The sequence below is a fragment of the Camelus dromedarius genome, chromosome 31, assembly GCF_036321535.1.
Source record: "Camelus dromedarius isolate mCamDro1 chromosome 31, mCamDro1.pat, whole genome shotgun sequence".
In the NCBI taxonomy this organism is placed as follows: Eukaryota; Metazoa; Chordata; class Mammalia; order Artiodactyla; family Camelidae; genus Camelus; species Camelus dromedarius.
The window spans coordinates 5,428,680-5,441,672 of record NC_087466.1 but is presented as its reverse complement, the minus strand read 5'-3'; the positions used below and the strand labels follow the sequence as shown (position 1 = coordinate 5,441,672).

General features: G+C 34.4%; 1 protein-coding gene across 13 annotated transcripts in view; it reads left to right on the top strand.

Moving 5' to 3' along the window:
- Nucleotides 1-12,993, top strand: part of MTMR3 (myotubularin related protein 3) — a 113,473-nt gene that overhangs the window by 38,518 nt on the left and 61,962 nt on the right. Inside the window, exon 1 of one of the 13 annotated variants that reach the window (XM_064481089.1) lies at nt 11,554-11,570. The exons of the other annotated variants lie outside the window; for them this stretch is intronic. The gene's annotated coding sequence lies outside the window, so the exon portion shown is untranslated. Of the gene's footprint in view, nt 1-11,553; nt 11,571-12,993 lie in introns of those variants that run through there. 13 annotated transcript variants of the gene reach the window in all.

Here is a 12,993-nt window from a genome sequence, read left to right as displayed (position 1 = left end):
AACTGCCTTTTCACTTCAGTGATAATCTGAAATATTTTATAACGTATTTTAAAAAATACTAGCTCTGTTCAGGGTTGGATGAAAATGGAAGATGAAACTAGAATTTTAAAGAAATCTGGAGTGGCTCTTGGATTTGCCCATTGGGTGAAAAAAGGAATAATTTAAAAAATAACATTGCCAAAACATTAGGGTTAAACATTTTAGAAAATATTCCTGTAGTAACTGATTTGAATGTATGGGAAATATTAAAATCAGACATGTACTAGCTAAACAAGGAGCTAACGTATTTCTCATTGGGAAGGAGACACAATTAAGTTTATAGGCATCATGCATAGGTACCATGGTGTAAAGATCACTTGATTTTTTTACATATTATCCCCACGAGACCTTTTCCTTTCTTTGATCCTCTGCTTCCATTCCTCCTTATTCTTCCAACACCAGTGGGGTGTTGGAAACCTCAATGGCTTTGCTTTAAATATAACCAGATTATTGAGTTCTATCTGTACCTTTCTGTTTATTTCCTAAATAAACATTTAATCTATTTCTCTCTGCTCATTTTGTCTGTAGGCCTCTAGGAATTGAGACAACTCAGTAGACTTCATGGTCTAAAATCTCTCTTGGGGAAGGTTAATTCAGTTGCATGTTAATGACAATCTTAGATTTTCATTCAGGCTTTTAGAAACTTCAGACCTTATATTTTACTCTGGAAATTTTAGGCAGTCTCATCATATCAGAGTTGAGTTGGTAAAAGAGGCACTTTAAATGTTATTGAAACATACTTCTGTAATATTGAATAGATAATTATTAAGCAGTGCTACATGAAAATAAACATTTGACTAGGGAAAATATACATGGGGCCAAAAGGGAAGTTATCTGGGAAAAAATTTGTACTTCATGTTACAGATTAGGGCTAAGTGCCTGTGTTGTGTATGTGTGTATAATCTAAGATTAATACAACAAATCTAGGTTTTTATGAGGACAAATAATATGAATACATAGGATGAAAATGAATATGGACTCCCTGGGGAAACAAGATGGTAGATTGTTTAGATGGTAGTAAAGTGACATTGAGGAGCAAGCTCATTGTTAGGATCTTTAGCTAGTGTGACAAAAGCAGAACACTCTGTTAGTGGTAGAACTGTTGAATGTTAGCCAGCTGATTAGTTATTTCCTTTGTGATAAAATTTTATAGTAGATCTATGTAATCTCTTTATCACAGAACATAAAAATCAGCTCTAATTGCCATTTTCAGTTGGTATATTTCTTATTTAAGCTTTTCTCACTTTTGGAAATGTTTACTTTTATCTTTGTTAAATAGATTTTTATTTCAGTCATCAGTACAATGAATGAACTGTAAATAGTCCTCATTGCTAAAATCGCTGCTATCTTTGATTTATATTAAAGGCACACTTCATAAAGTGAATGTGAGATCCACATTAATTTATTTCTGGAAATGTTTAAGTATTTTTAAAGAAAATATTTGCCTTTTAAAATTCATAAAATTGAATGTTACACTTATTTTTCTTTGAAGCTGTAGTTTTTGAGTGTAATAGTTTGATAACTTAGAAATTGTCTAATTTCTAGTGTTAGTGTGAAAGAAAAAATATGGTATTGTTTGTATTACTATGTTATGAAAAATGAGTATTTTTGTCAATAAGAAATCTACAACTTTAAATTTTGTTTAAGTATTGCAATATCCTGTGTTGGATTTATAAAGGAAATGGTAAACAGAATGATTTATATTTGAGTTACAGTAATGCCCTAATTATGTGAAAGACCAAAACAAAACAACATCATGATATACATCATTCAATAATGATTTTATTAAGGAAACCAGGCTGATTGAATCACCTAACTTTTTTATTCAGGACACTTGGTTACTGGTGATAGAAACTAAATTAGAGGGTAAACAAACCAACAAGAGAAGGTGGTGTGGCTTTATTGACAGGTACTGGAGCAGCTTCACATAATTGAACCATAGCAGGCAGCTTAATGACTTTGAAGATTTTAAGTGGGGATACATTGTCAAGTATTCTAGCTTTGCATCTCTCTGACCATAGGTGTGATTCTCTCAGGTTTCTCATGGCTGCACAGTCCAAGGTCTTAGTGTCTCAGTTATAATTTCCATGGTACCTGTAGGCCAAAAGAAATAGCTAATGGTTCCATTTATTAAGTGGTTAGGGCCAAACAACTTAAGTATTTATTTCCTAGTAATTTAGTTATTTGAAAAATTGATACATGTGATTTGAAAGGTTTTAATTTCCATATGTGTGCCTGTTGGATACTACACAGCTTCTTAAGTCTTAGAATCAGATCAGACATTCCACCTCTGTTTCCTGTTCCACATTGATTTTTACATGGTGCTTGTATTTTTTTTTTTTTAAATCATGGCAACTGCTAAAACCGCTTTCTAAAGAAATGATGTCATTGAAAGGAATGTTTTGTGAGTTAAATGTTGAAATTACGAATGACCTCAGTTGTTTGTGTGGTTCCTTGATGTCAATTATTGCAGTGTTTCCCTAAAAGACTTACAGTCCTGTAATGCTCCTGTGAATTTACTGTGGGTGACTCAGTGCACAGTGAGGGAGCTGATTCTAGTAGAGAAGGATTCTCATTGGTTCTCCGTTGCATCATGTGGTTGAGGGAACAGGCTATGACTTGGTTAAACTGGGTTACTCACCTAGCTCCTGTGCTTTGAAAGGAATAATATTCCCATTGTATGGATATTTCCTATTATTTAAAAATTAGTTTCCTGTTATTTAAAAATTATAAACGGCATGAATTAACGTGTTGTATATGTGACTATTTCTATAGCATATAGATTCTGTTAAGTCTCACATAACACTTAAACTTGGAAAAAGTCTATTTGAAAGCATGATAATTTGTGCTTTTAAAATTATCTGGGTAATTGAGGATCAGAAATTTAATCCTAAGAGTTAAAACTGTAATGCTCTTGGAAGAAAACCTAGGGGGTAAGTTTCATGATGTTGCATTTGGCACTGATTCTCAGATATGACATCAAAAGCACAGGCAATGAAAGAATAGAGTACAATATCAAGAGAGTGAAAAGACAGCCCAAAGAATGGGAGAATATATTTGAATCATATGTCTGATAAATGATTAATATCTAGAATGTATAAAGAACCACAGCTCAATACCAGAAAACAACCCAGCGAAAAATGGACAAAGGACTTGAATAGACAGTTCTTCAAACAAGTTAATACAGATGGCCAGTAAGCAAGCACATGAAAAGAAGTCAGCATCACTAGTCACTAGGGAAATAAATGCAAATCAGAACTATGAGATTCCACTTTACACCCATAGGATGTCTATCATAAAAAAAGTGGAACAATGCTGATGAGGATATGGAGAAATTAGAATCATAGTGCATTGCTGATGGAAATATAAAATGGTACAGCTGTGTACAGAACATAATGTGGTGGTGGTTCTTAAAAGAAATTCTATGTTTATAGAATCCCATATGATCCAACAATTCCACTCCTTAGGTATCTACCCAAAAGAAGTGAAACCAGGGATGTTTGTTTCTTTTTAAAAAAAAGTTTGTACACCAATGTTGATAGCAGCACTATTCACAGTAGCTAAGAGGTAGCAATAACCTAAATGTCCATCAGTGGATGAATGTATAAACAAAGTATGATATATATGATAGTCATCCCTCCGTATCCACAGAGGATTGGATCCAGGACCCCCTGGTGGATACCAAAATCAGAAGATGCTCAGGTTCCTTATATAAAACAGCATAGATTTGCATATAACCTACACACATTCTCTGGTATACTTTAAATGATCTTTAGATTACATTGTATTAGGTATTATAAGTAAATGCTATGTAAATACAACCTAAATGCTATGTAGATAGTTGCTGGCAGGTGGCAAATTTAAGTTTTGCTTTTTGAAATGTCCTGGAATTTTTTTCCACATGAATATTTTCAACCTGCAGTTGATTGAATCTGCTGATGGGGGACTTGATATGTAGGGCCTACTGTACATACAATGAAGTGTATTATTTGGCCTTAAAAGGAGCTTGGGATGATGAAAAAGTTCTGGAAATGGATAGTGGTGATGGTTGCACAACAATGTGATATTCTTAAGGCTGAAGAATTGTACACTTAAAATGGTTAAAATTGTAAATATTGTGTATATTTTACCATGGTTATTGTAAATACTGTATATATTTTACCATGGTTAAAAAAAACCCCTGAAAAAATACACTTTAAATATGTGGTTTGTTATATCTAAGTTATATTTTAATAAAGCTAAAAAAAAAAAGCCCTTGGGGTAATCTAAAAACTGAGAAGACTTTAAAGATGAAATAAACTGCATAGCTTTGAAAGACAGTTTGTCCTACAAAGTAATATTCTTTTTTATTTTTACAATCTTTAAAAATTGAAGTATAGTTCATTTACAGTGTTTCAAGTGTACAGCAAAGTGATTCACTTATACATAGATCTTTCTTAGATTCTTCTCCATTATAGGTTATTACAAGATATTGACTATAGTTTCTTGTGCTATACAGCAAGTCCTTGTTATCTATTTTGTATATAGTAGTGTGTATCTGTTACTCCCAAATTCCTAGTTTATCTGCTCCCCTCCCCTCCCCTGCTTTGGTAACCATAAGTTTTTCTGTGTCGGTAAGTCTTATTTCTGTTTTGTAAATAAGTTCATTTTTTTCAATTCCACATATAAGTGATATCATAGGATACTTGTCTTTCTCTTTCTGACTTACCTCACTTAGTATGATAATCTCTAGGTCCATCCATGTTGCTTCAAATGGCATTCCATTCTTTTTTATGGCTGAGTAGTATTCAGTGTGTGTGTGTGTGTGTGTGTGTGTGTATACACACACACACACACACACACACACACACCCCACCTTTATCCATTCATCTGTTGATGGACATTTAGGTTGCTTCTATGTCTTGGCTATTGTAAATGGTGCTGCTATGAACATTGGGGTTCATGTATCTTTTTGAATTAGTTTTCATCTTTCCCGGGTATATGCCCAGGAGAGGGATTGCTGGATCATATGGCAACTGTTTTCAGTTTTTAAAGGAACTTCCGTACTGTTCTTCATAGTGGCTGTGCCAATATACATTCCTACCAACAGTGTAGGCGGGTTCCCTTTTCTCCACACCCTCTCCAGCATTTATTTGTAGACTTTTTGATGATAGCCATTCTGACTGGTGTGAGGTGAGACCTCATTGTAGTCTTGATTTGTGTTTCTCTAATAATGAATAATGTTGAGCATCTTTTCATGTGCCTGTTGGCCACCTATCTGTCTTCTTTGGAGAAACATCTGTTTGGGTCTTCTGCCCATTTTTTTTTTTTTTAACATTTTTTATTGATTTATAATCATTTTACAATGTTGTGTCAAATTCCAGTGTTCAGCACAATTTTTCAGTCATTCATGGACATATACACACTCATTGTCACATTTTTTTCCTCTGAGTTATCATAACATTTTGTGTATATTTCCCTGTGCTATACAGTATAATCTTGTTTATCTATTCTACAATTTTGAAATCCCAGTCTATCCCTTCCCACCCTCCACCCCCCTGGCAACCACAAGTCTGTATTCTCTGTCTATGAGTCTATTTCTGTCCTGTATTTATGCTTTGTTTTTGTTTGTTTGTTTGTTTTTGTTTTAGATGCCACATATGAGCGATCTCATATGGTATTTTTCTTTCTCTTTCTGGCTTACTTCACTTAGAATGACATTCTCCAGGAGCATCCATGTTGCTGCAAATGGCATTATGTTGTCAGTTTTTATGACTGAGAAGTACTCCATTGTATAAATATACCACATCTTCTTTATCCAGTCACCTGTTGATGGACATTTAGGCTGTTTCCATGTTTTGGCTATTGTAAATAGTGCTGCTATGACCATTGGGGTGCAGGTGTCATCCTGAAGTAGGCTTCCTTCTGGATACAAGCCCAGGAGTGGGATTTCTGGGTCAAATGGTAGGTCTATTCCTAGTCTTTTGAGCAATCTCCACACTGTTTTCCATAGTGGCTGCACCAAATTGCATTCCCACCAGCAGTGTAGGAGGGTTCCCCTTTCTCCACAGCCTCTCCAGCATTTGTCATTTGTGGATTTTTGAATGACGGCCATTCTGCCCATTTTTTGATTGGGTTTCTTTCTTTCTTTCTTTCTTTTCTTTTCTTTTTTTTTTTTTTTGATACTGAATTGTATAAGCTGTTGTATATTTTGGAAATTAATCCCTTTTTGGTCACATTTGCAAATATTTTCTCCCATTCAGTAGGTTGTCTTCTTTTGTTCATGGTTTCCTTTCCTTTTAAGTTTAATTAGGTAACCCCACTTTTTTTGTTCGTTTTCATTACTCTGAGACGGATCCAAAAAAATACTGCTGTGATTTATGTCGGTGTTTTGCCTCTATTTTCCTCTAGAAGTTTGATAGTATCCAGTTTTAAATTTAGGTCTTTAATCCATTTTGAGTTTATTTTTGTATATGGTGTTAGAGAATGTTCTGTTTTCATTCTTTGACATGTAGCTGTCCAGTTTTCCAGAACCACTTATTGAAGAGACTGCCTTTTCTCCATTGTATATTTTTGCCTCCTTTCTCGTAGATTAATTGGCCATAAATGTGTGGGTTTCTTTTTGGACTTTCTAGCCTGTTCACTGAGAGATGGGTCTGTTTTTGTGCCAGTACCATACTGTTTTAATTATGGTAGCTTTGTAATATATTCTAAAGTCAGAGAGCATAATTCCTGCAGCTCTGTTCTTAAGATTGTTTTGACTATTCGAAGTCTTTTGTGTTTCCATACAAATTACATTTTTTGGTTCCAGTTCTCTGAAAGATGCCATTGGTAATTTGATAGGGACTGCATTGAATCTGTAGATTGCCTTGAGTAGTATGGGCGTTTTAACAGTTTTTTTGGGGGGGAGGGGGTAATCAGATTTCTTTTTTTTAAGTTGAAGTGTAGTCAGTTTACTCATTTTAACAATCTTGATTCTTCCAGTCCAAGAACACAGTATATCTTTCCGTTTGTGTCATCTTCAGTTTCTTTCATCAGCATCTTGATGGTTTTTGTTTGGAGTACAGGTCTTTTGCCTCTTTGGGTAGGTTTATTCCTAGATATTTTATTCTTTTTGATGGAATGGTAAATGGGATTTTTTTCTTAATTTCTCTTTCTGATACTTTGTTAGCGTATAGAAATGCAGCAGATTTCTGTGTATTAAGTTTGTATCCTGACAGTTTACTGAATTCATTAATGAGCTCTAGTAGTTTTCTCTTGTCATCTTTGGGATTTTCTATGTATATATCATGTAATGTGCATCAATGACACTTTTACTTCTTCCTTTCCAATTTGGATTCCTTTTGTTTCTTTTTCTTTGATTGCTGTGGCTGGGACATCCAAAACTATGTTGAATAAAAGTGGTGAGAGCGGGCATTCTTGTCTAGATTCTGATCTTAGAGGGAATACTTTCAGCTTTTCACTGAGTATGTTAGCTGTGGGTTTGTCATATGTGGCCTTTAGTATGTTGAAGTATGTTCCCTCTATGCCCACTTTTAGGAGTGTTTTTGTCATAAATGGTTGCTGAATTTTATCAAAAGCTTTCTCTGCATCTGTTGAGATGATCATACAGTTTTTATTCAGTTTGTTAATGTGTATCACATTGATTTGTGGATATTAAAAAAATCTTTTCATCTCTGGGATAAATCCCACTTGACTATGGTGTATGATACTTTTAATGTATTGTTGGATTTGGTTTGCTAGTATTTTGTTGAGAATTTTTCCATCTATGTTAGTCAGTGATATTGGCCTATAATTTTCTTCTTTAAAGTAATATTCTTATGGGGGCAGGTCTGTGGAACGGAGGCAAGCAACTGATATGTTTTAACTTGAGAAAAGCTTTTAATTATCTCTGGTGGCACCTTCATCCATAAGGGATGAAAATGTCTTACTGCTAAATGGTGCAAAACCAATTTAGAGGGTCATATTTATTGTTACTGGTGGTTTGCTGTCAGATAAGAGAGAGAGAACAAATTTTTTTTATAACAGGGTTAGGATTGAGCTCTCTATAATGTTCTTAACAGTGATATAGATGATGAAATGGGAAGTATGCTCATTAAGTTCACAGATGACTTGTCAGCCTCTTGGCGGATAGAATTAGAGTTCAGAGTTACCTTGACAAGTGAGAAGAGGTTGTAAAGGATACAGATTTTTAGGAACATGTGTCAAGTAGTGTACTTGAGACAGTGGTTAATAAAACACTGATGAAAATCTCTAGTTTTGTGGGAGAATGAAACAGTATCAAAGCCTGTATTCTTTGAAAAATGTAGTAGGACATATAATAAGTATACAAGAAATACATTCTTAATATACAGGGACTCCTTACTTGGATTTTTTTTTTCCTTTTTTAAACCATTTTATTAAGGCATGATTGACATACAAAAAGCTATGCATATTTAATGTATACATTTGTGCATATTAAAAAACTTTATTAATGAGTTTAGTGATAAGTATACACTGAAATCACCACAGTCAAGTCCATAAACTTATCCATCACCTCCAAAAGTTTCCTCTTGTCATCCTTTATCTGTTTTTTAAAATACATTTTTGTTGAAGTATAGTCAGTTTACAGTGTTGTGTCAACTTCTGGTGTACAGCACAATACTTCAGTCATATAGGAACATACATACATTCATTTTCATATTCTTTCTAACCATAAGTTACTATAAAGTATTGAATATAGTTCCCTGTGCTATACAATATAAACTTGTTTATGGATACTCTTTATGACCAGTGTAGTCAGCGTCAAATTTTACATATAGAGAGGTGGTATGCTATAGATGTTTTACATGTAAACTGTAGAGCCAGAATGCCTAGGTTTGAATTCTGGCTTTTCAACTTAGCTAGTATAACTTCAAGAAAGTTACTTATCTGTGTATCTGTTTTTTCAACTGTAAATGGCAAGAATAATGTTTGCTACTTTATAAAATTATTCTGGCATTAATTTAGTATGTATAATACTTTTAAAACAGTGCCTGACAGAGAATTGCTTAATAAAAGTTAACTGCTAATAAAACAAGCTTAATAGCTGGCTACTGTTGACTCATTAGTATGAGGTTATACTTGTTTGAGACTTCTCTCCTTGTTCTTGCTGTCACTTAAAAAATTATTTTAAAAAATTGGCATTTGTTCTTTCAAGGTAGTATGCCACTTATTATTTCCATACTTTTTTTTTTTAGTGGAGGTACTAGAGATTGAACCTAGGACCTTGTGCATTTTAAGCACACCTCTACCATTAAGCTGTACCCACTCTCCTATTTCCATACTTTCTGATGCTGTAAAATTAGGTATTCATGTGGATGCAGTACTATTCAAGTTCTTTGCCAGTTATCAGAAACCATTAAATGTATATGACTGAAATTATCTTAGCTTCAAATTGGAAGAACTACTTTATAATCTCACTTATTTATGAACTTGTCATTTCTTCCTTTGTCAATTCAAGAAAGATTGAGAAAAGGACAGAGAAGGAATCCAATTTTCAAGATAGAAGTAAAATTTATTACACAAAGAACAGAACATAAAAAAAGATGCTTTAGGAGTAGCTTGATCATAAGGATTCCTACTTTTATATGATGGTCTTAAAGAGATCAAAGAGGCTTAAGATCATCTCCCTCTTGCTGTCACTTTTATCTATTTTTATCTTTACAAAAATGACCCTCATTTTACACAAAAGCTGCATTATGTTAAAAGAAGTTCAGGATTGATACTGCAGTTGTTACCAAAGTCCCTATTGGCTTCAAGAAATTTTTGAATATTAGATGAAACTATGGTTTACTGTAGGGTCATGTATTATCTATTTTTGGTGTAATGCTGGAACAGGAAAGTAGAAAGCACTGCAATTTTCCTGTGATTGTAATGAGAATTATCACCTATACTATTATTGTTTTATATATTTTTTTGAGGGGGTTGGTAATTAGGTGTACTTATTATTTACTTAATGGAGGTATTGGGGATTGAACCCAGGAGCTGGGTTATGCTAAGCATGCACTCTACCAGTTGAGCTATACCCTCCCTCAATAGTTATTTTTAATTGCTTATGGGAAAAACTTTTAGGATTTCTAACTCATAAGCCTGAGTATGTATCTGGAGAAAATGAAAATATTAATTTGAAAATATATATGCACCCCAGTGTTCATGGCAGCATTATTTACAGCAGCAACCCAAGTGTCCATCAAGAGATGAATAGATAAAGAACATACTACTCAGCTATAAAAATACTACTCAGCCATAAAACAGAACGAAATGTTGCCATTTGCAACAACATGGATAGACATGGAAAATATTATGCTTCGTGAAATAATACAAAATACTGCATGATATCACTTATATGTGGAATCTAAAAAATAAACTAGTGAATATAACAAAAAGACTCAGATATAGAGAGCACTCTAGTGACAGTGGGGAGAGGGGCAAGATAGGGGTAGGGGATGAAAGGTATAAACTATTATGTATAAAATAAATAAGCCACAAAGATGTATTGTTCAGCACAGTGAATATAGCCAATGTTTTATAGTAACAATAAATGGAGAATAACCTTTAAAAATTGTGAATCACTATGTTGTACACCTGAATTTGTACGCCTGAAACTTAAATAATGCTGTAAATCAACTATACCTCAAAAGGAAAAAACACCTCGAAGGGGAAAGATTTCATTGATTGATCAAAACACTTTGAGTAGCCCTTGAGGAAACTTGCCTGTGTGTGTTTGAGAGAGTGAGGGAGAGGGAGAGGGCTAGAGAGTTGGAAGGCAGAGAGGCAGACTTTGTTAGAAGAATAAATGCTTGGAATATTGGAAGAGCTCTGGGGTTCTCGTTGGTAGAGAAAGGACCAGTCTGGATATAGGAAATAACATAAAGAGTGGTAAGGAATTTGGAATGAACATAGAATGTCCTAGAGGGGAAGAATAAGATTTTCATTCGGGGCAGACCTTATTATTAAGAGGGAAGGTCCTCATTTTTGGGAGGACTTGTTGAGAGGTATGCACTGGATCTTGACAAGTACATGATAGTATCCTGAGAGTTAACTGAGAACATGTGGAGAATAATGGTTAGTTAATATTGCTTGGCTCTCTCAGTTAAGTAATTTCTTCTTAGCCTCCAAATGCCTATGACTAAAATTTTTGCCTCAGCAGAATCACACACTAGTTTTCAAATTTTGGACTTTGAAAGTCCATAATGAATAATGGAAACTTCTACATCTTTCAATCCCAAGGGTTTATTTTATATGAAGAAAGGCAGACGGAAATGTTGGATTTATGGTAAGAGCTAGAATATAGAGGTTTTAGATGGACATTGGTGTGGTTGAAACATTTATTAAATGGGTAGGTAATAGAAGGCTGTGGTTAATTTTCTGTATTTACCTAAATTATGTTTCTTTTTTTAATCCAGAAAGTAGTTATTGAGCATGTCTCATCCTCGTCATAATTAGTATTCATTGAACGTTGATTAGAAACTACTAATGTTATCTCCATTTTACCGATGAGGAAACTGAGTGAACTTCCTAAAGTGATACAAGTAAGTTTGGAGCCAAAATTCACAACTATAAAAACAGTCTGTGTCCAGAACCTTTGCTCTTACCTAATAAGCTATATTGTAATGCCTCTTGTTAACAGATAATGTAAGGCCCTTGGTTTCAGATATTGAGTAGGTAAATGATCTAGCTAGGTAATCATAATATATATAGCAGGACAGATAGAAATGTAAATAATATGTAATGAGTGTTATAAAATGGAGCTGTATCAAAAGCACACAGTGAACTCTGCAGGGAAAGCTTTCGCAGTGAAGGTACCGTTTTCAAGTAAAGGACTGAAGGATATGTTGGGTTCATCCAGATGGATAAAGTGGTATGAGTGAATGGGGCAAAGGTAGTAGCAGTGGCAGAAGTTCATGTGTGAAAAATTTTAAAGAAGCCACAAGTTGTTAATTCTGGATATGTATGTCATAGGGCTTATCTTTTTTTGAGGAGGAACTTTTTATTGAAACATCTGTTGACAGGATGGGATATGCCAGGTGGTGATAAAAGGGGAATTGACCAGAATCAGTTTTGTTGTAAGTTCAGTTGTAACTGTTTTTCTTGTTTCTTAGGTAGTAAGGTCTAAGTAAATTTAATTCAGCAGATGTTTGAGAACCAGTTTTCTAGATCAGTGGTGGTGGTATTGGTGGCATGGAGTGGAAAGATGGAAATTGAGCATTTCAAACAAAGCAGTGGGGAAATGGTGTCAGATTTTGTTATTGGAAATAGTCAAATGACCTCTAGCCTTGAAGACCTACGCTGACCAAGATTCTCAGTGGAATACTAAGAAGACACGGTGAGGGGAGGGAAGGGAAGCCAGTGATGGATTCTGTTTAGAATGTGTAGAGTTGGAGGTGCTACATTGACAGTCCAGAGGTGATGTGGTGCAATAGTACTGTGCCAGCAATAGCAGCCGGGATTGGGGAAGCTTGTGGGAGTCCTCACGTGCAGTAGCAGAAACCTTGAGAGGGGCTTATCTTTTGTGTGGGGAAGGACTGGATATTGTTGCATGTGGCCCTGCTCAGGCCTGCTTATGAATGCTTTCAGACTTTTAATGGCTTAGAAAAATAGATCTGATGAAGGAAAATGAGAGAATAAAGTAGCCTGAGGAAAGACAATTATATAGATCCTTCCTACTCTCTAGTTACATTACATTTTCTATTATGATGGGTTTGTATTAGCATATAGTGCAGTATCACCTAAACCTCTCGTTAATATTTAAGTACTTACTTGATTTTTTGCAGTGTCTGTATACCAAATGGGATTGCATTAAAATCAAGTTTATTTTCTTAATGGTATATCAATTTAATGTTGTTCCTTGAGTTTGTTGGCATCTCAGAGTCAATTAAATGCAGAATGTTTTTTTCCAGTGTTCATTAGCATATATTATATAGTTTTTTAAAAAGGTATTTGGTCATCTCAGAT